Genomic DNA, 27,569 nt, shown 5'->3' with positions numbered 1-27,569 from the left:
GTGGGCTTCTCCTTAATCCAGCTGCTCAAATTGCTCATGCTCTTTTAAAGACCCCTTACCCACTCTCCTGTAAGGAATCCATCAACCATGCTCCTATTAAGTAACTCCAATAAAAAAAAATCATTGTCTGTTGAACTAGTTTTAAGTGGGATCGTTCCTTCTGTCTGTCCCTAACATCATAAGCCCAGGAAGCGACACAGAATATGTGATGTATAAACACTACGCAACAAAACCAAAGATAAGCTAGAGCAGAGAAATTGCAATAGCAGATAATATATGCAACTAATACTGAGCTGCCTGTGGGTGGGATGCCAGAAGAGGGATCCCGATATGGCTGCCTCTCCCATGTAGTATGGGATGTGTGAATCCTCCCTGTAATAACAGTTACATGTTCCTGCTCTGTTTGGTAAGACATGCATGTGAGCCTGAACAATCTAAGATCTGAGTCCCCAGAAGGAACCCCAGGGTTGTTGTCTTTCTTAATAGGCTATCCCATGCCTACTTGATGAATGGGGTTGTCCCATGCCCCAACTACCAACTGGCCTAAGAATATAGCTTAATCCTTTGAAAGCAGAGTGTATGGGAGGGGTTCTCAGCCAAATAATACTGTCAGTTGTATTGACTCTGTGGTGAGCATTAAGATAACTGAGGCTGACCTGTCTGCCCAGAAAGAACTGGTCTAAATGACAAAATATAAACAAACAAACAAAACAACCATTTGGGTGTTACCCTCTACATTAACCTTTAATGTGACAGGAAACGGGCAGTGATAAGGATGAGATTGAGGTATTAAGTGTAAGTGTTGAGAGTACAACACTATATAGTCCTTCTTGGGATTTCAAGAACTTGAACTCCTGGGGATAGTCAGTGAGAAGGAAGAGGGAGATAGAAAACAAGTGAGAGAAAACATTCTTCAGGTCCGTCATCTATACAGAGAAAAGGAAAATCCATGATTCTGCATCCAGATGGGGGTCTTAACCATGGCCAAGTAGAAGAAGCACTAGTCTTCACAGATATGCTTCACCTGAACTATGTGACAGGGCAGACATTAAAGTAGGGAATGAGGCACCTCTCCCCACGCCTGGCTTGTGAGACGGAATAGAGGGTGGATGAGGTCAGTCTGAGTAATATGGGAAAAGAAAAGAAACATGAAATTACTCATCCCTTCTCGTATAACCTGAGGTAATACGTTCAAAATCAGTCCCCGGTGGACCAGTTTATATGAGGCAGCCATTAGCTATCTGTTTATCACTGGCTGAAGTTCCCATGAGCATCACTAACTGAAATCACAGATAATGACAAATGGTCCTTGGGGAATTGGGCATGTGAGAGGTGATGCTTGCTGCCTCAGTCACTGAGTTCATGGAACAATGTTAACAGGAGAGTTAGGGAAGACGCCGATCCAATGGGGACCTGGGGACTGGTATAGGGTTGTATGGGCTTTGCTGAACCTTGTGGTAAGAAGTGATCCTAAGGAAATCAGAAGTCTCTGCACAGCACAGTGTAGGCAAGCGTGTAAATAAATCATGGTGCTAAAGCACTGTCCTGGCTACTCAAGGAAGATGAGACACCACTTATGTCAAGCAGAGTGCTTAGGAAGAAAACCTGACAGGAAACCAAACTCTGTCCTAGGAAGCTTCCAGAAATTTGGGCAAGAAGGGCTGGAGGACAAGTGATTAGGGCAGTACAGGTGAAAAGGCTTGTACTTGTCTTCAAGTGGGGAAATAATTCCCTTGGAGGACTGATGTACTCTCTTCCTTCAAGAAAGAAGCAGGACGTGTGGATTGTCCTTTTTAACCAGGATCATATCGGTAGCCAGATATGGCCAATGGAGAGCCAACACCCGTGGGTGTGTTAGGAGCCTGTCACAGTCAAGGAGTCATTCCAGCAGTAGTCGTACCACCCAAGAACATATCGCTGCCCTCTACCCACCCTTGACTTTCAGCTGGGCAAACAGTAGAGGCTGATCCTGCTGCACCCGTCAGTAGAGAGATGCACAGCAGGTTGGCAGAGGAACCCAGAATGAAGCCCTAGAAGAGCTCACAGAATGACCGTGAACCACAAGAAGCTGGATATACTAGCGCCTTTCTTAGATGAAACTGTGCTCAAGGTTGCTCTTTTGAGGACACACCTGATAGAACTTAGGGTGTGTCTTTATGCTTTATTGCATCTTACTAACTTTTAAAAACATTATCTCCCATGCTGCTGGCTCACAGGCACCCAGAGCGCTTAGCTGGAATGGATGACGGAGGGCCTTGAGAGAATCTTCTGTCCCCATTCAAAAGTTTCACTGCAGATTGAAAGACTAACTGCTAAATATCTTAAAGATTTAGAAAAGCATAGAGAAGAGCTGTTAAAAGAGCATTAAAGACTCTACTCAGGGGTAGGAAAAGGCACTCCTTAGTGCTTTTAATCTTTTTTATATATTCCTGAATTTTGTTTGCAGGTATTTTATTGAGCATTTTTGCATCTATACTCATAAGGAGATTGGGCTGTAAGCCTCTTTCTTCGTGGGACCTTTTTGTATGTTGTTTTAGTATAGGGTAATTGTGGCCTTCTTTTTATAAGGAAATAATTAGGAAATGCTCCTTCTGTTTCAATTTTTTGGAATAGTTTGAGGGGTACTGGTGTTAATTCTTCCTTGAAAGTCTGGTAGATTCTGCATTGAATCCATTTGGCCCTAAACTGTTTTTGATTGAGTTTTAATGACTGTTTCTATTTCACTATGGGTTAAGGGTCTGTTTAGATTGCTTAGCTTATCTATACTTAACTTTGCTGGGTGGTATATATAAAGAAAGTTATCCACTTCTTTTAGGTTTTCCAATTTGGTGAAGTGCAGATTTTTAGTATGCTTTTCTGATTGCATTTCTTTTGTGTCTATTGTTATATCTCCTTTTCATCTCTAATTTTACCATCTTGGATCTTCTCACTCCATCTTTCAGTTAATTTGGCTAAGAGTTTATCATCAGTCTTACTTTTCTTAATCAACTCTCTTACATTGTTTCTTCATATTTTATTTCAATTTTATTGATCTCAGTCATGAGTTTGATTATTTTTTGCTATCTACTCTCTCTGTATATTTTTTTGTTATACAGCTTTCATGTGTGCTGTTAAGCTACTAATATGTTTTCTCTTCATGTTTTTATAGGCACTTAGTGCTATGAATTTGTCTTTTAGAACTCCCTTTGTTGCTTCCCTAAGTTTCTATCTGTGTGTATTCATTTTCATTCAGTTCTAAAAAAAATTAATTTCTGTCTTGAACCATTGTAGTGAGTCATGCAGTTTCCATGACTTTCTAAACTTTCTGTTGTTGCTTATATCCAGTTTCAATCTGTGGTGATCAGATATGATGCAGGCTGTCATTTCAGTTTTCATGTATCTGTTGAGACTTTCTTTGTGTCCAAGAATGTGGTCAGTTTTGAGAAAGCTCCATGAGCTGCCAAGAAGAAAGTATATTCTTTTGTGTTTGGGTGAAATGTTCTGCAAATATCTGCCAGGTGTGTTTAATATGAGGTCATTCTTTGTTTAGCTTCTGTCTGGATGGCCTGTGTATTGGTGGGAATAGGTTCCTGAAGTCACCCGCTATGACTGTGTGAGGGTCCGGGTGTGATTTTAGCTGTAGTAGTATTTCTTTCATGAAGTTGGGTGGACTGTGCTTGGTGCTGAAGTGTTTGCACCGCATTATCGTTTTGGTGGATTTTTCTGTTTTTGTTTTTGATGAGTGGGTAGTATTCTTCCCTCTCTTTTGATTAGTTTTGGTTTAAAATTTGCTGTTTAAGATCAGTTTGCTTGGAATATCTTTTTCCATCTTTTTACCTGAGGTGATGTCTATCTCTGATGCTAAGGTATGTTTCTTGGATGCAGCAGAAGGATTGGTCCTGTTTTCAAATCTCGTCTGTTAGTCTGTATCTTATTATAGGAGGTTAAGCCCACTGACGGTGAGAGGTATCATTGAGCAGTGTCTGTTGACTCCTGTTATTTTGTTTTTATGGTGTGGGCTTTACCGGCAGCACACCATTTGTACTTGCTGGTCTGTGACGATTTACTCCTTGTGGTTTCTTGGGTGTGGTTAACCTTCTGACTGAAGGTCCCCTTCTGGCACCTTCTCTAGAGCTGGATTTGCAGATAAATACTGCTCAAATTGGTTTTTGTCATGGAATGTCTTTTTTCTCCATCAATTGTAACTGAAAGTTTTGTTGAGTATGATATTCTGGGCTGCCATCTGTGATCCTTTAGAGTTTGTAGAACATCTGTCAGGGTCCTTCTGGCTTTTAGAGTCTCCACAGAGAAGCTGGGTGTTATTCTAATGATTCTGTTTTTTTATGTTCCTTGGCCTTTTTCTGCTGTAGCTTTTAATACTGTTCATTGTTCTGAACATTTAATGTTTTGATTGTGTGGTGAAATTTCTTTTCTAGGCCAGGTGATTTGGTGTTCCAAATGTTTCCTGTACCTTACAGGCATCTACTCTTTTAGGCTAGTGACTTTTTATTTTCTATGATTAAAAAAAAAAAAAAATTCTGTTCCTTTGACCTAGTTTTTTACTCCTTCCTCTATTCCTATTATTTATAAATTAGGTCTTTTTTACAGTGTCCCAGATTTCCTGGGTGGGTTTTGCCTCAATATTCTTTTAAACATTTAACATTTCTTTGACTGAGGTATCCTTTTTTAAATTTTGTTTTCAGTGCTTGAGAGTCTCTCTTCTATCTCTTATATTCTTTTAGTGAGGCTTACCATGAAGTTTTTGTTTGACTTTCTAAATTTTCTATTTCCAGTTTTATGTCAGTTTGCATTTTCTTTAGTTATTCTATTTCTACTACTATGTCTTGAACTAATTTCTTCATTTCATTCCACTGTTTGTGTTTCATATTAACAGATTTAGTCATATTGCCTTTAAGGTCTCTAACCATATTTATAAAGACTATTTTGAAATGCTTCAGCTATACTGCATTTCTCAGTGTCTACAGTGATAAGATTGCTGGGTTCTGGTAGACACACTGTCCTCACTGTTACGGATTGTATTTTTACATTTGTGTCTAGGTATCTGGGTTTGGAAAGCTTATAATTCTAGATGTTGGTATATGGTCCTTTTTTTTTTAATTGGGTGGATTCTCAGTTCCTTGGTTTCTGTTGCCTTTTCTGGTTCTTTGGTGAGCGCAGTGGGTATGGGTTGCCTGGAATGGAGCGTTTCTCAGTCCCTGTCAAGTACGGCCACTTGAAGCGCTAGGTAGAATCTATTTGTAGGCATTAGGAACTGACATAAAGGAATAGGGATGGGCTACAAGGGAGAGGTTGCTGAGAGGTTCCATAGGATGGAGGAAAGCTGTGTCTCCCAGGAGTATCTCTGAATTCCCTAGGGAATGGAGCCAAAGAGGAAGGCAGTCCCTTGCAGACCGTCCGCTACTAGACTGAGAATGGGACTGGGGACTTTGCAATGACAGACAGGGAGAGTGAAGATCCCAGGTTGGCATGGCCAGAGGATTTCCAGGTCGAGAATGCCTCCGGGTGTTGGTGGCTCACACAAAGGATGGCACGAGAGAGGAAGGCTGGGTCAAGAGGCTCTGCGGAGTTCCCAGGGGATATCAGCAGAGGTGGCAGGACAGGCCCTACAGGTACTCTCCTTCAGGGCTGGGGTGAGACTGGGAAGGTGTAATATGGAGCAGGATGGAGCTAAATTTTATACACAAGATATGAATTAATAATAAAAGGACAACTGCTGATAAGCTTAGAAGAGGAAATTACTATTACTAATAATATGACGCTGCGTCTTTATCAGACACTGAAACTGTATGTGCAGAATGTGATGTCTGCAGCCATGATGCCAATTTTCATTTTGTTCAATTCTAGTTCTACGTTATTATTTTCTCCTTCTTTGCAATCGAATACCTAACTCAGAATATTCTAGCTTCTTGATAATAATTAGCTAACTAACGAGTGAAGGAATGAATAAAAAAACTAACAAAAATGTTAGGCCTCTAAAATATAACCAATATATATGCATACTCATTAATATTTAAAGATGAATAATCTTATAATCCTTGAGACAGTATAAAAGAGGGTATTGGTTTATTCTGAAGTGTGAACTTTGGATTTTTCAAAGGTTTAATTATTATTAATACAAATGGAAAACATGGATGACAATTAAAGATTTCACTTAATTCTGGCTTGGTGAACACATGACTTTACTGGGAGTTCCTTATAAAAGCATGAGAGATTTGGGGGCAGCCGTGTCATTGCAAAGCCTACCGTAACACTGATGACAATTCATGAAAAACGCATTCCTGGAACTCCCTGACCAGGTTGCAGGCAGCTCCAAAGGTACTCTCCTGTAGCAATTATTTACTACATATGGGCTTCTCTTTCCAGGAAAGAAGGTTCGGATTTGGTGGAAGTAGCTATACAAACACCCCACCCCTCCTCTGGCCATTACAATCACAGCCACCTGCTTTGAGCAGCAACCTAACTATGAGTCTGCAGCAACCACTGCCCTTTGAAAGGACTGTCTTTCTATGACTGAGTAGAAGACAGAAGTCTTTTACTGATGTAAACAAAAATGTTGTGATGGCAATTTTGACAGGCAGATAACCTGTATTTAAGAAAATAAGAATTGGTTCCCACTGAGGCCTCTGACTTTCTCAGTCATGGACTTTTGCTCAGACACGAGTTTGCATGTAGAGCAGACCTAAAACCCAGTCAACCTGTCATCCTTGCTGTCCTGCTATTTACATCTTGCCCAGCATATTGGAAATACAGCAAAGTATTTAGTTCAGAAGAACTGTTGGTTACAATACTCACCCAGCAGCCTGGCACTAGGAAACTAGCCAGCTGAGAAAGATTTTCAACTCTTTGATTTCTCTATATTCTTCAGCAGAGTATTGAGTGTCTTCGTCAATAGGGACTTACTTCTAGCATGTAATTGATACTAGTAGCAAGAGCCTTTATGGTTTTTAGAGCCTTAGGGGCCTCCCTAGCCAACAAGTCCTAGGAAGGTGGCCCATAGAGAGCACAGCAATTTAATAAAAAAGATGAAATCCAACCCTCTTTTATGATAAAAGTCCTGGAATACACAAGACATATCTCTACAGGAGGTGGAAACTAATACAGAGACCCACAACTGGGCAATGTGTAGAGAATGAGACACTTTGGAACATTCAGTTTTACATAGGATGCCTCCATAAAATCCCTCTCCTCAGGGCACAGGGAACTCTGCAGAAGAGGAGGCAGAAAGAGTATAAGAGCCAAAGGGATGGAAGGCACCAGGAAAATCAGGCTTCTAGACAAAACAGGACTGATGCCTATCAATTCACAGAGACTGGCGCAGTGTGCTCAGGATCTAGACAGGTCCAGATCAAATGGAGTCCCAGTCTTGAGAAGAGAAGTAGACACAAAGCCCCAGCCTTAACCCAGAAGCTATCTCCAATTACTAATAAGCCACTTGGAAAGGAAAACTTAGTTTTCCACAGCGGAGTCTCACTAGATACATGAATCACACTTAAAGACGGGCCCCAAACCCAGTAGGATGGCCAACACAAAGTGAACTCAATGGTAGTTTTGACGTTTACTTGGTCTCACAGTGCTCTGTAAAGGCACTTTTAAAAAAAACTTCCTAGACACTCTGCTTACATATTATAGTTTCCAAATTGTGTATGTATTTCTGTGTATGTAAAAGTATGTATCCCAGCACTTATATGGTTTCTTGTAGTTTTATTCTTTGGCTCTTTTTCTTTGTTTGTTTTTGTTGTTGTTTGTTTTTTTCCTGTTCTGTTTTGGTTTTAGTTTATATATATATATATTTTTTTATATGCCTGTTTGTATTCTGATGACAGAGAAAGAGGAAGAAAAGCCTGTGGATTAGGGTTAAGTAGAAAAGTGGGGCAGGAGCAAAGGACACTGTAAACACAACAAAATGACAGCCTACAGCCTGGGAAAATGTAGCCTACAGACAGCCGACATCTGACAGAGGGCTAATATCCAGAATATATAAAGAACTTAAGGAGTTAAACACCCACATATCAAGCAATCCAATTTAAAAATGAGGTACAGAGCTAAACAGAGATCTCAATAGGGGAATATTGAATGGCAGAGAAACACTTAAAGAAATGCTTGACATCCTTAATCATCAGGGAAATGCAAATCAAAACAACCCTGAGATTTCATTTTACACCCACCAGATTGGCCAAGATCAAAAACTCAAGTGAGAACACATGCTGCAGAGGATGTGGAGAAAGGGGAACCCTCCTCCATTGCTGGTGGGAATGTAAACTTGTACAACCACTTTGGAAATCAATCTGATACTTTCTCAGAAAATTAGAAATTGTGCTATCTCAAAACCCAACTATACCATTCCTAGGCATATATTCAAAAGATGTCCAACCAGTCAACAAGGACATTTGCTCAACTATGTTCATAGTAGCTTTATTCATAATAGCCAGATTCTGAAAAACAAAAACAACCAACCAAACAAAAAAACTCAGATGTCCCTCAACTGAGGAATGGATACAGAAATTGTGGTACATTTACAAAATGGAATACTACTCAGCAATTAAAAACAAGGAAATCATGAAATTTGCAGGCAAATGGATGGAACTAGAAAAGATCATCCTGAGTAAGATAACCTTGAAGCAGAAAGACAAATATGGTATATACTCACTTGTAAGTAAATATTAGACATATAGCATACAATAAACATACTAAAATCTGTATGCCTGAAGGATCTAAGCAAGAAGGATGACCCTAGGAAAGATGCTCAATTCTCAGAAGGGCAAACAGGATAGACATTGGAAATGAAGAAAACAGGTAACAGAACAGGAGCTTACCACTGAAGGCCTCTGAAAGACTCTACCCTGCAGGGGTAGAGATACTGAGACTCATAGCCAACCTTTGGGCAGAGTGCAGGAATCTTATGAAAGAAGAGGGAGATAGAAAGACCTGGAGGGGACAGGAGCTCCACCAGGAGACCAATAGATCCAAAAAGTCTGGGTGCAGGGGTCTTTTCTGAGACTGATACTCCAACCAAGGATCATACATAGAGATAACCTAGAACCCCTGCACAGATGTAGCCCATGGCAGCTCCGACTCCTAGTGGGTTCCCTAGTAAGGGGAGCAGGAGCTGTCTCTGCCATGAACTCAGTGGATCACCGCCCCCTGCAGGGAGCAGCCTGGCCAGGCCACAGAGGAAGACAGTGCCGCCAGTCCTGGTGAGAGCTGATGGGCTAGGGTCAGAGGGAAGGGGAGGAGGACCTCCCCTATCAGTGGACTGGGGGAGAGCCATAGGAGAAGATGAGGGAAGGACGGTGGGGGTGGGAGGGGACAAGGGAAGGGGCTACAGCTGGAATAAAAGTGAATAAATTGTAATAAAAGAATAAAATAAAATAAGTTAAAAAAAAAAAAGAAAAGAAAAGAAAAGTGAGGAGGATCTTGGAGGGATTGGGAAGGAGAACCTGCATTCAGAAATACACTGTATAAGAACAATCTTTTTCAATGAAAAGTATAACAAAGATAAAGGTATAAAATTTGTACATTATAGTTCAGCCAACCTTTGCTTGATTCTTTTACTCATTTTTCCAAATTTTCTAATTTTAGCAATGTTATATGCATTGATCTTACAATGTGAACCCATAACTTAAAAAGATAAGTGCTCAAGGCTCAGTGGCACACGCCTGTAATCCCAGCACCTGGAAGGCAGAAACAAGTGGATATCTATGAGTTCAAGGACAGCCAAGGCTACACAGAGAAACCCTGTCTCCAAAAAAAAAAAAAAGAAGAAGAAGAAGAAACAGCATATTATACATATCAATTAAAATTATCTTTGCATCTTCATTGACATAGTTATTTTATTTTCGTGTATGTAGTTTCAACTGTTGAAGGAGGAAATCATACAGGTTGAGAAAGAAGAAAAATGAAGAAAGTATACACAAAAAAAGGAATGTGGTATTGGTATGGCACAAAACCATACCATACAGGTAAGAAAGCCCATCTTCCTTCCTTTGAACAAATTCCATTAACATATTGTCTCAGGCTGAAGAAGCAGCCCTGTCCCCATTTTGATCCTTGTACAACAAAACCTGTGTCAGGTAAGTTTCCTTTCTTGCCTCTTGCCTAAAAGTAAGAAGACCACAAAAGCAAATAAAACTTTTAAGCCTGTTTTGTTTTGGGTTTTTGAGAAAGGGTTTCTCTTTGTAGCCTTGGCTCTCCAGCACTCAATTTGTAGGCCAGGCTGGTTGATTCACAGAGACCCGCCTGCCTCTGCCTCCCTGAGTGCTGGGATTACAGGCGTGTGCACCACATCTGGCTTTTCTCTCTCTCTCTCTCTTTTTTTTGTTTTAACTTTTTAAAAAAAGTTATTTATATTTTTATTAATTACAGTTTATTCACTTTGTATCCCCGCTGTAGCCCCCTCCCTCATCTCTTCCCCATCCCATCCACCCTCCCTCATCCCCTCCTATACCTCTCCCCAAGTCCACTGATAGGGGAGGTCAAGCCTTTAATAGAATGTAATTAGCTGAACATTACAGAAGAAAAATGGGGATTTCTCCTAGATAAATACCAGTCAGGGGAAAATCTAGCCTGTTAAGTGTCTATGACCTGGGTAATTTCAATCTGTGTGGTCTCACCACTATCTAATTTGAATCTTTCTTTCACACTGTTTCATATAAACATAATCAATCATGAGTTCACACACACCTAAGATAACTCCATACGTGTCATGATATAGCTGTACAACAACCTTCCACACTTCTAAGTCAAGTTTTATATTGGAGCACCGCAATCTAAAATCAGTTGATCAGGAGGTCCTAGGTGACAGATGTTTTACATACAAACACTGTTCCAGTTATCATTATTCCAGTTAATGAATGTCTACTTTCAACTCTAAGCCAATCCTATTATTCTACAATATTAAGATGATGGCAAAAATTACCATAGTATCTGCTTTTGATGTCTGGTGAAAAAAAATGAGATATTCACCAACTGCTTACATAAGTGCCATAGTGCGACAAAGAATAAAGCCAAACAGTGACAGAAGTAGTATTTGACGCCTGCGATGAGAATGCATGTGAGAACTAAGGACATCTCACAGTCACTCTCCACATGCAGAAACTAAACACAGCAGGAACCGTGTGTGTGAGCTCAACCCTAGTGTCCACTTGTCATCTACTGATCTTGCATGTTGACGGCAGTTGTGCACAATAAATTTGTCATTGAATTGGTGTGAACAAAAACTGAACTGGCATTAACTAAAATTATTACACATGGAGAAAAATTGATAGGCCCAGAATAGAGCACTGGAAGAAAAATTTGAATTTAGTGGGGAAAAATGTTATCTCAATATAACTGTGATAATTACAATTCATGAGTACTCTATGAATTGCACGAATGACCATTTTTAAGGCATTTTGTCAAACTTTAATGGGTAGCACTGAATATTAAATCCATAGCAGGTCCCACAAGAAAACAGAAGAAATTACTCAAGAGGAAAATAATGATTCCAAACTGCGCATCTAACACGAGTTCAAGATGTATCCATGAAATAATGATTTATATCATTTGATAAAATTTCAAGAATCTTCATGTGTTTAAATAGACTAAGTTCATCAGCTAAAGTAAGAAAACGGCACATTGTTAAAACCCAGGTTAATCCATACTATCGATAAAACACAAACTTAAATGTGATGATAGAGAAATTCTAAGTTAAACATATGACAGAAACAATACACCAAAATTACAACAAAGAAAGCTAGAACATGGAATTTCAAAACTGAAAAAAAATGAGGGAAGAATTACTAGATAACAATCCAATCATGAAAAAAGGAACTGTGTAATAAGGATAATATTACCTGAAAGTATATAACAATAGTTCCAAAATATATAAGTCAACAACTAGGAGAACCATAGTGGAAAATGCATGACAGAGTGACAAAATAATGGAAAATATTAATGACATTCAATAATGTATAGGGAGACAGACAGAACAGAGCAAAACTGTTGAATTCACAATTTTTTTCTCTAGAAGCTAGACTTAAAAACAGTAAAGAGCAATACATTCTCTCCAAGAATGCATAAAACATTACTTTTAAACATTCCAAAGCTAAATAATTCCCTTTTTCAATTCTTTTTTTTAATTTAAAATAAAATTTTTTCATATAATATTTTCCACCTACAACTCTCCCAGAACCTTTGAACTTCCCTACCCATCCAACTTTCTAAACTCTCTCAAAAAACAAAAACACACAAAAAACGAGGTAAAAACAAACAAGAAAACAACAAAGCAACAAAAGATGCACACAAACAAACACATACAAAAAACAGCATGGACTTTGTTTCATGTTGGATAGACTATTCTTGGGCATGAAACATGAAGCCTGTCCTGGAGTGTAAATGATACACCCAGTGAAACTCAACTGGAGAAAAGGATATTCTCTTTTCAAACAGGTATCAATACAAATAACTTTGTGGTTGGAGGTGGAACTTTGTGTCCAGTTCCCTTTCTCCATGCTGGCATTGAACATGAAGAAATCAAGCAGGTGCCCAACTAGAAGCTTCACCAATACTAACGAACATTATGGTGCTAGAAGGTACTCTGCATACCACCAGAGGAGAAACGCACCCATCAGTCTCACCCAATTATAAATTCTGACCTACAGCTGTGACGCGCATGCAGGCTACACTGGTGTACGTGCAGCATGAACGGATGGGAATAACCAACCACTTTTTGTTGGATTTAAGGCCCAATCCATGAGACGGAATCCATTCCTGACACTCTACGGGAGCAAGAATATGAGACTAGGTAAATCATGGACTCCAGGGGAAAACATGCACTATTCTCCCAAAGGAACAAAGCAATAAAATCAGCCCTAATGACAATACTATATGGAGGCTGATGCGTCAGAGAAGACTTCTGTTGTAGTAGCTGGTAATTAACAGAGACCCACTATGTGAAAGGAGCGAGAGACTTTGAAGTACTCAACCTCCAAATGTAATGCCTTCTACAAACACCTCTTCTCCGGGATCAGGGACCAATTCTCTTGCAAGACAGAGGGATATTAGTATTGTTGACTGTAGCCCTGTAGCACAGAGCAGATATCTCTACAGTGGACTATGCAGGAGACTCTAATGCATTCAATTTTCACACTGAGTTTTCCAACACTGCTAGAAGTGTGGAAGGGAGAGTAAAGTATGCATGTCCATGCGTTGTTCTGGTCTCACTCCTTTGGGAGCACCTTATACTTTACGAGTAGGTACTTCTTTGGACTAAATTAGTACATTCTTTTTTTCTAATTTTTATTTTTTAATTTTAGTTACAGTTTGTTAACTTTGTATCCCTGCTGTATTCCACTCCCTCTTTCCCTCCCAATCCCACCCTCCTAATCTCATCTCCTCCCTGCCCTTTTCCAAGTCCACTGATAAGGGAGAACCTCCTCCCCTTCCATCTGATACTGGTTTATCAGGTGTCTTCAGGACTGGCTGCAAAGTCCTCCTCTGTGGCCTAGCAAGGCTGCTTCTCCCGGGGGGGGGGGGGGAACGGTCAGAGAGCCCGCCATTGAGTTCATGTCAGAAACAGTCCCTGTTCCCCTTATTAGGGTACCCACTTGGATATTGAGTTACCAAGGGCTACATCTGAGCAGGGGCTGTAGGTTGCATCCATACATGGTGCTTGTTTGGAGAAACAGTCTCATAAAAGACTCCTGTGCCCAGATATATTTGGTCCTTGTAGAACTCCTATCCTCTCCAGGTCATGAAATTTGCAGGCAAATGGTGGGACCTAGAAACGATCATCCTGAGTGAGGTATCCCAAAAGCAGAAAGACACACATGGTATATACTCACTTATATAGACCTATAAGATAGGATAAATATACTGAAATCTATCCACCTAAAGAAGATAAACAGGAAAGAGGACCCAGGGTACGATGATCAATCCTCACTTAGAAAGACAAATGGGATGGACATTGGATGTAGGAGAAAACCAGTAACAGGACAGGAGCCTACCACAGAGGGCCTCTGAAAGACTCTACCTAGCAGTGTCTCAAAACAGATATTAAGACTCATAACCAAACCTCCGGCAGAATGCAGGGAACCAAAAAAAAAAAAAAACGGGGGGGGGGGGGAGTTAATATGACCTGGAGAAATTAGTACATTCTTAATCCTTCTGTATGCCTTCAAAAGCTTTCTGAAAAAAGTATAGGAAATGGGGAGACCATTATAAGTATGGGTAGCCTGATCTTCTCTAATAGGAGAAACAACTTATCTGGTATGAATTAGATGAGGGATAGAATGCTTCAGATAAGACTTTTCACTCAGTCAAGTTGAAGGGCAAAGTCCCAAAGAGCAGAAATGACTCAGAAGTCCATCCATCAGAAACACAATGATCTGTGTGGGGCAGAGGGGAGCAAGTAACAAGGAATAATTGATGGAGAATCCCAAGGACCGTTACCTAGTATTTGTCCTCTGCATTCCCACGTCCACTGTCACTAAGATATCTGAAGTCTATAATATAAATACTGAATAATAACTTAAAACACAATGTCAAAAAGGACTAATCCCATAAATAACAACGAAAGACAGAAGAATCACTGGATACTGTGCTTGTGTGTAGTCCCAGATAACTGAGAGGTTGAGGTGTGGAACCACTTGAACCCTAAAGTCTGAGAGTAGACCAAACAACACTGCAAAACTTAGTCTCAAAAAAAAAAAAAAAAAACAAACAAAAAACAAACAAACAAAAAAACCTGAGAGTTTACCCAGTATTAAGAAACAAATTGATTGTTATTGTATCATCCCAGACTTGAGATCCTAAAAAGGCATTAGGACAGCTGTTAAGGTGGTAAGAGTAAGAGCCACAGATAAGTAAACGGCGTTGTATCAGGGTTGACGGCCCAGAGAGCAATACCAGGGTTTTTTAAGACTTGGGCAGTTTGAGTGATAGGGACATACGTATTCTCTTCTTCCAAGCTTTTTATAAATCTGAAATTAAAAAATTACAAAATGAAACTTTAAAAAACTGTAACAAAATAAGTGAAAAAAATCTAAATTGTTCTTTAAAGGAAAAAAGTGATAATTCTCTTGGCCAAATTATTCAAAGGGAAAAACAAAAACAAGATAATTGGAAAGATTTAGAAAAAAGAAACTCTTATCCCATAAACATATCACCAACAAAATGCTGAAATGGAGAATGACAGTTACACACAAAAAACAATTATCCAAAAGCATTTCAGAGAATAAAATTCATAAATATAGAAATTGATAATTAAAACATTGGAGGGGGCTCATTCAACTCTTATCCCTCTCATTGAAAGTGACTGTAGAACTTGTGCAGAAAGAAAAGACAGCGGAAGGTACTTAAAACGAAACCCTAGCTCCCTCTCCACCCTAATTTCAGAGGGTAGAAGAAAGACCGTGCAGTCTGAGAGGTCAGCACTGCAGCTCTTCTTAGAACCAACAGAGAATTGGGATTGTTCGGGGCAAACCAACGCTGGATGAGCAGGAAAACGACTGAATACGGCATCATCCTGTATTGACTTGGGATTTTTCTCAAGGAATCAAACTGGCTTCTCACAGAGAAGAGCCAATAAAAATGTCTTAGTTAAGGTTTCTATTGCTGTGACAAAACACCATGACCAAAAAGCACGTTGAGGAGGAAAGGGTTTAATTTGGCTTACACTTCCAGACCACAGTCCATCATTGGAGAAAGCTGGGACAGCAATTCAAGCAGGGCTGGACCCTGAAGGTAAGAGCTAATGCAGAGGGCGTGGAGGACCACCAGCCCAAGGATGGCACCGCCCACCACGAGCTGGACCCTCCCCTTTTGACCACTGTTTGAGAAAACGCCTTACAGCTGATTCTCATGGAGGCATTTTCTGAACAGAAGCTCCTTCCCCCTTGACGTGAAGTTGACACACAAAACCGGCCAGTCCAAATGCCCTCCTGGTTCCAGCGTGGAAAACTCTCAAACCAGAGCCAAACACATGAGAACGGAAATGGCCAACTCTAATCACTGGCCTTTCTATTCAAAACAATCTGGGTAGAGGGAGCTGATGAGACACTGAAGAATAAATCTCACAATACAGACAGCAGCACTAACCATGAATTTACCTGGCACCTGGAGAATGCTCTACCCAGCAACCACAGAATTCACATTCTTCTCAAGCTCATACATGAATGCACCAAGTCAGACCATATATGGGGCCAAAACAGTACATGTTGACAAACTTTAAGGAATAGAAATGACACAAAATGTATTCTCCAACCACATCAGAAACCAATGGCTGAAAGGTATGAGGGAAAAATCACAAATATTTAGATATTTTTAAATATATATATACGTATATATTTATTTAAAAATATACATATATATTATGACATATACATAAATATATACATATATTACATATGTATATATTTTTTAAAATACCTAAATATATCTAAAAATATCTAAAAATATCTATATCTATATATATATTTTTAAATAAAAAATAAATGAGAAAGTCCTAAGGGGAACTTAAACATCAATATCAACATCTTAAGCTAATAAAAATGAAAATACAATTTGTCAAAATTTATGGAATGAGTTTAGAGGTAGACTATATTTAGAAAAAAGGTAGAGAGGATGGGAGGGAAGAAGGGAGTGAGTGTTAGAGTTCAATTTAGTCAGTTACAGTTGTACATGCTTAGAATTCCAGCTGCTAGGGCTGAAGAGATGGCTCAGTGGTTAAGAGCATTGTCTGCTCTTCCAAAGGACTGAGGTCCATTCCCAGCACCCACATGGCAGCCCACAACTGTCCATAATTCCAGGGATCTGACATCTTCACACTAATGCACATAAAATAAATGTAAATGAATTTTTTTTAAATTCCAGCTACTTGAAAGCCTAAAACAAGAGACTTATTTGAGCACTAGAGTTAAAGAGGCCATAAGCTAGACTACCAGAAAGCAAGAGTGGGGTGCCTAAAGGGTCCCCCTTGCTGACAACCACTTGCTGACCACAACTGTGAAGATAGCCTGGCTCTTACAAAACCAGAGGCTACAACCTGCAGCTGTTTGACAGCTTATATATACTTCCTTTACAGCTCCCCTCCCCTACACAAAGTCCTCTTTAAAAGCATCTTATTTTTAAAATTACATGCATTACAGGCAGTTGTGAGTCTGTTCCCAGCTCTTCCCCAAAATAATATTTTTAAAAATTTATTTATTTTTTTATTAATAGTTTATTCACTTTGTATCCCATCTGTAGCCCTCTTCCTCATCCTCTCCCAATCCCACACTCCCTCCCTCCCTCATCTTCTCCCATGCCCCTCCCCAAGTCAAGTGATAGGGAGGACCTCCCCTTCCCTCTGACCTTAGCCTATCAGGTCTCAATGGACTGGCTGTATTGTCTTCCTCTGTGGTCTGGTAAGGCTGCTACCCCATCAGGGGAATGTGATCAAAGAACCAGCCCATGAGTTCATGTCAGAGACAGTCCCTGTTCCCGTTTCTAGGACACCAAAATTAAACCACAAGCAAAAGCCTGTAAGAGACAACCTGCTAACCTGCTTTAGGACTCCTCCTGCTGGTGAAAGCTGAAGTGATTGTCTAGCGTCTTTACAAACCTATCCTTCCTCTGTTGATTGAGGAATTCTCCCTCTTCTGCACTCACCTGCAGGTTTATTTGAGGGACTTGTGAGACAGGAGCCTATCACTGGCCTCTGGTGCTAAGAACTCTGTTATTGGTTTTCCTGATTCTTCTGTACCTTTGCACCAAAGTGCCAAGCCCTATCTTTTGACTAGACTCCATTGCACTCAAAGCTACCTGCATCCCATCGAGAAACCAACCAGTAAACATGACAAGACTCAGTCCTAAGGGAGAACCCAGTCCTGAGTGAGAGTGTACCTCAGTGCTACAACACTTGCCTCACACAGGAACTTTATGGGGTTTTATGGCCAACATTTCAAACACAAACACCATAAAGTTTATGGGATGCAGCAAAAGAAATGCTAACTCGAAGATTTATAGCACTGAATATATGCCTAAGATTATATATGCCTTAAATATAAATATTTGCCTTGAAATCAATCTTAAGATTATATGTTGTAATAAACAAAAAATAAGTCTGGGGCTATATATTATTATTGGCCCTATAATCATTATGGCGGGATTATCTAACCTGCTATAACAAATAATAAGACACAGACACCTGTTAAATTTATAATTGCCTTATTACTTTGGGCCAAGCAGATAGTTCTACCTACACTGTTCCCAATAACCTCACTATCAATCTCCCAGCCTCTATCCAATGCCATCCTCCTTAATCATTAGCATCTGGGCTACCTTCCACCCAAAATCCCAAGATACTTAGTTGCATTCTTCATCTGGGCCTTTTCATGCCGTTATTGGAGTTCTTACTCCCAGCCCATATGGTTTCTTCTTCATGCTAACCCATCTTGGCATCTCTCTGTTTCCTGTGATTCTCATGTCCTCTAAATCCCAGGAACTTTATCCATGCCTGTCCCATTCCACCATGCCCAGGTATAGGCCTTCAATCAACCAATCAGTAATAATGTCTGGGGAAGGTTTACAAAACCAAGACAGGTGTATTCAGAAGTAAGCAGATCTTGAGAGCCAATAATGAGCATCAAAATACAAGCAACAGAACAACCCCCAACAATTGCACCTTAACAACGGAAGAAGAGGGTGCAGCAGGAAAAGGCCTCACCAGGAAAGGTCTTTTGCCACTGAGACTGATGACCCACGTTCCATGCCCAAAACACACTTGGTTGAGGGAGGAAACCAACTTCCACAAGTTGTCCTATGACCTCCACAAAGCATACCAGGCATGTGTGCCTTGAGTGGGCATACATGCATATCAAGCACACACACGGGGAAAAAAGAAAAAATTTGAAGAAGAGCAATACAGCCCACCGAAAGCAAGAAGATAGCCGCTTTTGAGCATAAAACCAATAACATCAAAAATAGAAATCTGAGAAAATTAACAAACAAAAGCTATTTCTTAGAAAAGACAATAACTTGAGAATAATCTCTATGCTAAAATGGCCAAGACAAAATAAAAAAATTAAAAAAAAAAACAGATTGTGTTTGTATTTAAATCAACAGGCACCATGACTAATACAGACACTGCAAGACCAACAATAGAACGTTATATACAATACGGGTGAACATCAATGAAAAGGACCTACTAGTTGACTAAGGAAACCTGCCAAATCTGCGCACACACACACTAACCTTCCAAAATGGAAAGAACCAAACCCAGCCCAGGCTGGCCCAGCTGGGTTAACTGGAGAATTCTATGAACACTTAAGTAAAAATAGTTTAAAGCCTCTTCTAGAAATAAAAATAAAAGGAAAACTTCTTAGTATATTCTATAAAATTTGCTTCAGTTTAATACCAATGCTATATAACTACATTAACAGAAAGAGAAATTATATGCGTATAATATATTACTTTTGCTATTAATGCAAAACTTCCTCATTAATGTACACACCAACTGTCTTAGCTTGGGTTTCATTGCTGTGAAGAGACACCATGACCAAGACAATCTTATAAAAGAAAACATTTTAATTGGGGCTGACTTACAGTTTATTATTGTGGTGGGAAACTGTCGCGCGCAGCCCTCGCCGATAAGGACGACGCAGCAACAACGGATTTGTCCAGCAGCAACTTTATTGTGAGGCTCTTAACAGCAGATGGAGAAGGACCCCGAACCCTGTGTGCGTTCTGCTTAAGTAGCCAGCAGGGTGACTTGTTCGTCTGTAATTGGTGCTCCACACAAAACCCAATTAGCATGTGGTCTCCAAATGGAGGACCACACAAGCCTACATTAGCATAAGGCGGCGCATGCGCAGATCGCAAAACAATGCTGGCAAGAAGAACCAGGAAGCAGGAAACCGGCGCCATCTTGTAATGGCGGGAGTGGCTCCCGACAGGAAACATGGCAGCATCCAAGCAGACATGGTGCTGGAGAAGAGGGCTGAGAGAATCTATCCACAGGCAGCAGAATGGAGGCTGCGTTCCACACTGGGCAGAGCTTGAGACAGAAGAACCCTCAAAACCCACCCCCACAGTGACACACTTCCTCCCACAAGGCCACACCTCCTCCCGCAAGGCCACACCTCCTCCCGCAAGGCCACACCTCCTCCCACAAGGCCACACCTCCTCCCGCAAGGCCACACCTCCTCCCGCAAGGCCACACCTCCTCCCACAAGGCCACACCTCCTAACAGCGCCACTCCCTCTGGGCCAAGCAGTCACACATGAGTCTGTGGGGACCAAACCTATTCAAACCACCACACCAACTATAGGTGAAAATTAACTCAAAATTCATTAGTATGTACCACTGCATATACATTAGTATGTGCCACACTCCTGAAATCCAAATATTTGGGAGAGTGAGGTAGGAGGTTACACAGTGTAACTGTGTCAAAGAAGAAAAGAAAGAATAGAAGAGACAGGAAAGAGGCAGAGCTAAAACAAGGAAAGGGGCAGTAGATATATATGTACAGAACAAAAGCATAAAACTTCTTGAAGATGTTAGGAAAATCGGGGTAAAATAAATTTCAGAATCAACTACAAACTATGAAAAAAAAACTAAAAACGTGAACGCAAAATTATTTTTTTCTGTTCTGCAAAAGACACTGTAAAGAAAACTTTTAAAAGTCAACAGTTTAGTTCAAGGCCATCATGGTCTACAAAGTGAATCCAGGACAGGCAAGGCTACACAGAGAAACGTCTCCAAAAAAAAAAAAAAAAAAAAAAAAAAAAAAAAAAAATCAGGAAAAAAGAAAAAAACAGTTTGAGAGAAAATACTGGAAAGTATATACAATGAGTTCTTCAAATTCCAAACCCCAGAGTCTGTCAAGAGAAATTCTGGTCAAGGGAGTCCAAGAGACTTAAAACAACACAGGCTGTTACCATTATTATGTCTCTGGCAGTGTATATGTCCAGAAATGAGCTCAAGCTGGACTAGAGAGGGATTTCTAGTGATTAGATAGAAGCCAGCATCCTCAGGAACATATGAAACAGGTTGGGCTCCTGTCTCCGAAAGTAGGCATTCCACTTGCCTCTAGCAGAAGGGACATAGGGCTCTCCATTGACTCACACCTGTGTTTGCATATTAAAGCCTGTGCTGGCCTTCAGGCTTCCTCAGTCTCAATTCAAGTATACTTGTTATACATTTCAAAGTGTCTACACCAGCCTCCTGGCTCTTCTGTACTATGCTAGGTCCCAGGCAGTTCCAGATCCTGGGCTCACTTTATAAGGGAAAGGTTTTACCAGGCTACTCCCTCTATTGCTATTTTCTTCTCTTCTATTGCTTCCCCAGCCCTGGCCATGTCCAGTCTGCTTTTTCTCTCTGCTCTGGACTCTCCCAGATGCCTCTGGATATCCTCTCTCTTATCCACAATACGAAAATTCCACTAATCATGGAAAGGCCATTTTCAAGGTTTCTTTACCTCATCCCTTGCATAAGGCCATTGCTTTTGATTGTTTCCTGAACTTAAAGGTAAGACCCTATTGCTAAAGCTATCACATACTTCAAAAGTAGAAAATGGAGAAATCAAGTTGGAACTGAGCCTCCTCTCTTAAGACAGGCTCTAATCATATCAGAGGGTTCACATAAATACCCATAATGCTCAAGAAACATCACAGAAAGGTTACAAGAGACAGGGTGGCTGCTGTGAGATGGCATCTTTTAAACACATCAGGGAAACTGCACCCGTGAAATCTCAAGAGGATGGTTGTCTCAACAAGACCTATATAATGACTGCACCAGTTAATACGCCAACATGGATGGTGGGACATTTCACAAGGTACCAGACGACATAAAGAGATACAGGCAATCAATGGCTGCTGAGAAAGGGAAAATCAGTATCGAGGGATAAGACCCCAATAGGTTACCTTGTCTCAAGCAGCCAGCCCTAAATACATACACATGTGAGCATCAGTAGCCTTTGTGTGTGTGCGTGTGTAACAATAATTACAGAAGAGATTATGCATTGAGACTGAGTGGGTCACATGTTCCTATAAGTAACTTGATAAACCCATCCATTTGATAGGCAATTAGATTTGGGTAGAATCATTTTTGGCCTATTGTTGATGTTCTACCTAAGATAATAGACATCTGTTCAGTTTCCATAGAAAAGCCATGCAACAGTCATATATTCCATTTCTCAAGGAATATTAGAATGGGGAAAATGAAGTCCTTCTAGCATCTGTTGATCTAAACTCAAAACTGCTCCAAATTTTGAAATTTGTATCAGCACAAACAAAAAGACCTTCAGGAAAAGTCCTCAGGTTAAGGCTGGATGAGGGGGAGGAAGTGAGTTTGAGAAACTCACTTTTCCTTAGTTCACTCTCAACTTAGCAACCAAGGGATACTGAGGTGACTCAGAAACCCTAAGGCACATAAACTGTGACACAGAGCCCAAGTTCCTGTTCGAACCTGAAGAACTGTAGTCCTCTGAAGTAGAGTGGCCTCATCACATTCTCTGCACGCAGCTTTCGCTGCTTTCCGAGGCATAGGTGTGCAGCGCGATGACAAAGATCTGAGCCTAGCTTCCTAGTCGGACAACCTGAAGAGGAGGCCCCAGTGAACTGCACCAACATTTCAATGAGATCACAGGGAAGAGGCTGTTATGTCCAGGTTATGAGACCCCCAAGAGACCACCAGGAACACTAGTCCAATGCAAAGGCAAGAGAATCTTTTCTTTACAAGCTCGAGCCTGCGTTGAAGTCCCTCCTGACACAGCAGGTTGGAAAAGCAACCCTAAGGTCTGGGGAGACAGGGTTTTTAAATGGAAAAACCACAAGCAGGGACCTCCAAGCCTTAGCGTTACATGATTGAACAAAGGGGCAAAGGAATGCAATGCACTGTAAACAAACTGGTTAATCGAATCTGATCAAACCACAAAGAGGAACAGCTTGCCAAGAGGAACACTGCAACCCTGGAAACAACTTAACTGACCCTGTCTTTATCAGTCTGCCTCAGATGCTGTATCTTATTGCAATTGCCAAGAACATTCTGTGTTTTTTTTTTTTTTTCTCAGAACGTAAGGGTGGGAACCAAGGTATTCCAGGGACAAGCTAACCTTGGATGGGGTCTGAGAAACAACATAGAGTTAATTTAACCCTTTCAAGGGCTTGGGAAAGCCAGGCCAGAAAGTGTTTGTGAACTCCATTCTCCCTCTCAAACTGCTCACTTGGGGAGCTAACACTTGTTGGCATACTTTTTTAAAACCTTTTATTTACATTTCCTATCTCTTTCTCGATACTCCACCCCAATCCCTCCAACACAACACCAGGTAGGAGAGAGGGAGAGGGGGCACAGTTCTCTTCGCTGCTCCTGCTGGTTAGGGTCATCAGGTTCCTTGGAGCCAGCCCAGTCCTTCCTTGTTTCAGGAGATCTCCAACTTCTTGTCTCATTGCAACAATAGCAACAGGAGCAGCATGGGGAGGGGGGAAAGCAGGGGGGAAGCAGGGGAGGCAGGGGAGGCAGGGGAGGCAGGGGAAGTGGAAGCAGCAGCACCCTTGTTCTATCTCTGATCTCTACCCTCTCTGGGCTCTGGCATTTATTCTCTCTCCAGAGTCCACAGATTTAAACTATCTGCAGCTGGCAAAGAGCTCCTCTCAGAGCCTGCACGAGGCAAAAAGTCTACTGCTGTGGACCACCTGAATCAGTTCCACATCCCGCACCTGGGATTAAAACAAAACAAAACAAAACAAAAAACATGTTTATAATCCCCAACAAACACTAAGGTGTCCATTCTGGGAGGAGTGAAAAAAAGAGCGAGTAGAGGGCAGAGCGCTAATACTGGGTGGGGCACATGGGCCACACCTGAGCACCACTGATGACAACAAACTAACAACACACCAAAAACTAGAGTGCAGCTGTCAGAACTTGAGCACTGAATACAACCAGGACAACTTTCCTGCTATTCATATCCCTAACTATTCATATTCTCTGTTTAAAATAAAAAAGCAATATGCAAATTCTCAAAATATCCATAATGCAATCTAAAAGCACCAAGTATAGCAAGAACAAAACCAACAAAAAACAAAAATGAAACAAAACAAAACACATTCACATACAAAAAGGCAATCAGCAGACACCAGGCTGAAATGACAGAGGCATTAAAGCAATCTAACAGACGTGAAAGCAACTGTTCTCTGGTGCCCACGCAAGAAAAGGCAAATGCTTTTGAGTGAAATAGAAAGCTACAACAACCTAGGAAAGACAAAAGCTTCTGAGGGGGATGAAATGATATCTCTGACAATGAGAACATTTAATCAAAAGTATGTTCTCAATTATCAAGTGGACTTGTTACAGGTATACACACAGCATATACAAGAGTCACTAAACCGATGACGACTCAGTAGGCATTCCGCAATCTGTAGCACAGAGCCTCAGGGACCTGGGTTGAGCATGAGGAGGCATGGAACGAAAGAAGTAAACTAGGCTGGGCAGAGAGACCACAAGTCCACAGAACCTGGAGTCTCACAAAGCTCAGGGACTCCCCCAAGGAAGACATAGACATTAACGCCCCTTAAGTTACAGTCACACTGTTGGGAGCTAATAAGGAAAACTTCTAAAAGGATCTAGAACCAAGCAATACATTATCATTATGAAACAAAACCTGAATTGAATGACTGGGTTTCTCACCAGACACCATGAAAAGGAAAGTGCTTAGAAAAATCAATTTTCAACTCAATATTCATCAATAACACCCTCTGAAAAGGAAGGCTCAGTGACGAAGACACTGTGAAAGAAAAACAAAACTTATATAAGGAAATGTGGACTACCAGAAACAAAGGAAGAAAAACACTGCAGATAGTTAGAAAGGGTAATGGATTACATATCTCTTTTCTAGTTTCTTAAAATATATTTGACAGCTGAAGCAAAAATCATAGCATGTAGTAATAAGACTTTTAGTGAATATCACTTGAATATATAAATAACTACAATATATTAATTCTGTGCAGTTCTGACACATTAAAAGTATAACAAGGATGCTGAGGTACAACAGGGGCAATAGCATTAGCCTGGTGTGCACAAGGTTCTGGGTTCAACCACCACCATCAGACCCACAAAAATAGTGTAACATAGCCATACTATAAATGACTTGCATAAATTTGACAGTTTAGATAGATGGAAAATATTTTTAAAAACTGAAAGGTAGGAAAAGTCATAAGATAAGCAAATGGCCAGAGTCCATTGGTTTCATGATAGAAGTCTATTAAAACATTTTTAAAGAAATAGTACTAATTCTACACATTCATTTCCAAAAATAAAAGGATAAAATAGTTCAGAATACATTTTATGAGATTCATGTTACCATTATCCTACTATGTAAACTCGAAAATATGGTAAGAGAAAAGGAAAAGAAGGTAGGAGGAACAGGAAGGAGGGCAGGGAAGAGAAGGAAAAGCTGTAAACTAGTAGCTGTCTTTAACATATATGGAAAATGCAAACAGATCAAGCCCATATATATGCATATATATGGATTTTTTTATATAGATCAATAATGGTTTATTTGAAGAACACAAAAATGCTTCAATATTCAGAATTACCAGTTACCATCTATCATAATGACTCTCAGTGCAAACCACAGTATTCTATCAATTGATAAATAGAAACATTTGATGAAGCTAATGTTCAGTCCTGATTAAAACAAAACATACTCTGAACTCTCAAGGAAGCATCTTCTTCATCTTGATAACAGCCTCAACAGAAAACTACACTAACATCACAAGATATGAGGAGTGGCCCCAAAGGGAGCCAAGGAGTGAAGGGGATCAGAGCTATTCAGTCTCACCATTCTTACTCAAACTTAAGTGATTGGTCAAGAAAACGAGTGGGAGAAAGGGAGGGGGAGGGAGTATGGGAGAGAGAGACAACATGTCTACATACAATATCCCCTCAAAGTCTATAAAAACAGAAAAATCCAGAATAAGAGCATTAACAAAGATTCTATGATATAAAGAAAACAGTGATTCCTTCCACCCTGGGAGAAAACCAACTCCATGACTCCCATATGTACACCAAGGAATGCAATGATTTCCTAAATAAATAAGTAAATGTGAAAGGGCACAAATGAAAATTAAAATCACAACCTATATATGACTAATATGCTAAAAATGACACAAAACCTTGTAGAGGAATTTTAATTCAGAACATGGCTGTTCTGGTAAGAGATCACAACCAAAAACCTTCTAGGACTGTGTGATCCAGCTGGAATACAAACACATCTTTAATCCAGGAGACAGGGGCAATTTTAATAAGAGAATTTACAGAGAGAGGTGGAATGAGAGAATGAGCTAGACACAGGTAAAGATAAAAAGAGTTAGAGAAGAACCAGCCAGCCCAGAGCTCAGAAAAAAAACTAAGAAAGGGTAAGTTTATTAAGAAGTAAGTCTCAGAGGCTGAAAACAATCTAGGCTCCATAGATTGTATGGAGGCTAGAAGCTTCCAGGACGAGGCCTAGATTAGCAGACAGGCAATAAGCCTCTGAGACAAGTAAAAGCTCCTTTCACATATGGTGCTCAACATGGTTGATAAAACAAACAAACAAACAAACAAACAAACAAATCCACCATTATTGAAGAAGAAGAAAGCTCACAAACATTGCAGAAGCAGGGGACATCTAACAGGAGTGCCGCAGAGGACAGCAAGACACCTGACAGAAAGACACAGAGGAGAAATTTGCCTGGGATCATCTCCAGAGGAAGATTCAGCACTTCCTGAATGATTTCGGCTGGATGCCCAGACAGACTCAGGAGACCTTGGAGCACTGGGAGCCTTGAGACTAGAGCAAGAAACGACTCAGGAGCCTCCGAGACCGTGAGTCACAGTAAGCCAACATCCCCAAAAAATTATAATTATATACACTGACTTTTTCCCATATTAAAAATGGGAAACTCCATTTCAGCTCCCTTGAGAACAAGGTTAGGAGTTGAGGGGATAGAAACATTACTTTAAAAAGTCATTGCAGTACTCATTGCAATTATGACCTATGGAGTAAATCCCTCTCTACTGTCAATTGCAATCTTTAGGTTTTTCCTCTCAAAAATGGTTGAAAAATTAGCTATATCAGAAAAAAATAGCAATGATAATACAAAGGCTTAAGAGACAAGACACAGAGAAACTAAGAAAACAGAAAATGCTTAATTGTGAACGTCTGGTACCTAATGATATTGAGGCTCAAGATAGACAACCCACTGATAATAGGCAAGAAGCCTGGCATGCTGGAGTGGAGCCCAAAGCACTGACCCAGAATGAGAGTGCCGAAATGTCTAGATTATGTGTGAAAATTGAAGTGTACCTTGAAACACAGAAAGGGGAAATAAGATTAGCAGAAGACCCTGGATTGTAAGCCGGGTGTTGCCTTTGATGTCAGTACTCAAGGAAGCAAGAGGAAGGTGGAGCTCTGTGAGTTCAAGGCCAGCCTTGTCTACAAAAACAAAAGTCCAGGATAGCCAAGCCTATATGGAGAAACTCCGTCTCAAAAAAAATAAAAAATAAAAAAGGAAAAAAAGAAACAGAGAGAAAAAAAGAGAAGAGAAAGAGAGAGAAGCTTCCAAATGAAAGGCACA

The 27,569-nt window shown here is 40.4% G+C and overlaps 1 protein-coding gene across 2 annotated transcripts in view; it reads right to left on the bottom strand.

Annotated features, from left to right (window-relative positions):
* Positions 1-27,569, bottom strand: part of Vrk2 (VRK serine/threonine kinase 2) — a 117,599-nt gene that overhangs the window by 73,236 nt on the left and 16,794 nt on the right. The window lies entirely within an intron of this gene.

The sequence above is a fragment of the Psammomys obesus genome, unplaced genomic scaffold (genome assembly GCF_907164565.1).
Source record: "Psammomys obesus unplaced genomic scaffold, mPsaObe1.curated_primary_1811, whole genome shotgun sequence".
Classification (NCBI taxonomy): domain Eukaryota; kingdom Metazoa; phylum Chordata; class Mammalia; order Rodentia; family Muridae; genus Psammomys; species Psammomys obesus.
The sequence above is the reverse complement of the archived record's forward strand: the minus strand, read 5'-3'. Positions and strand labels throughout refer to the sequence as shown.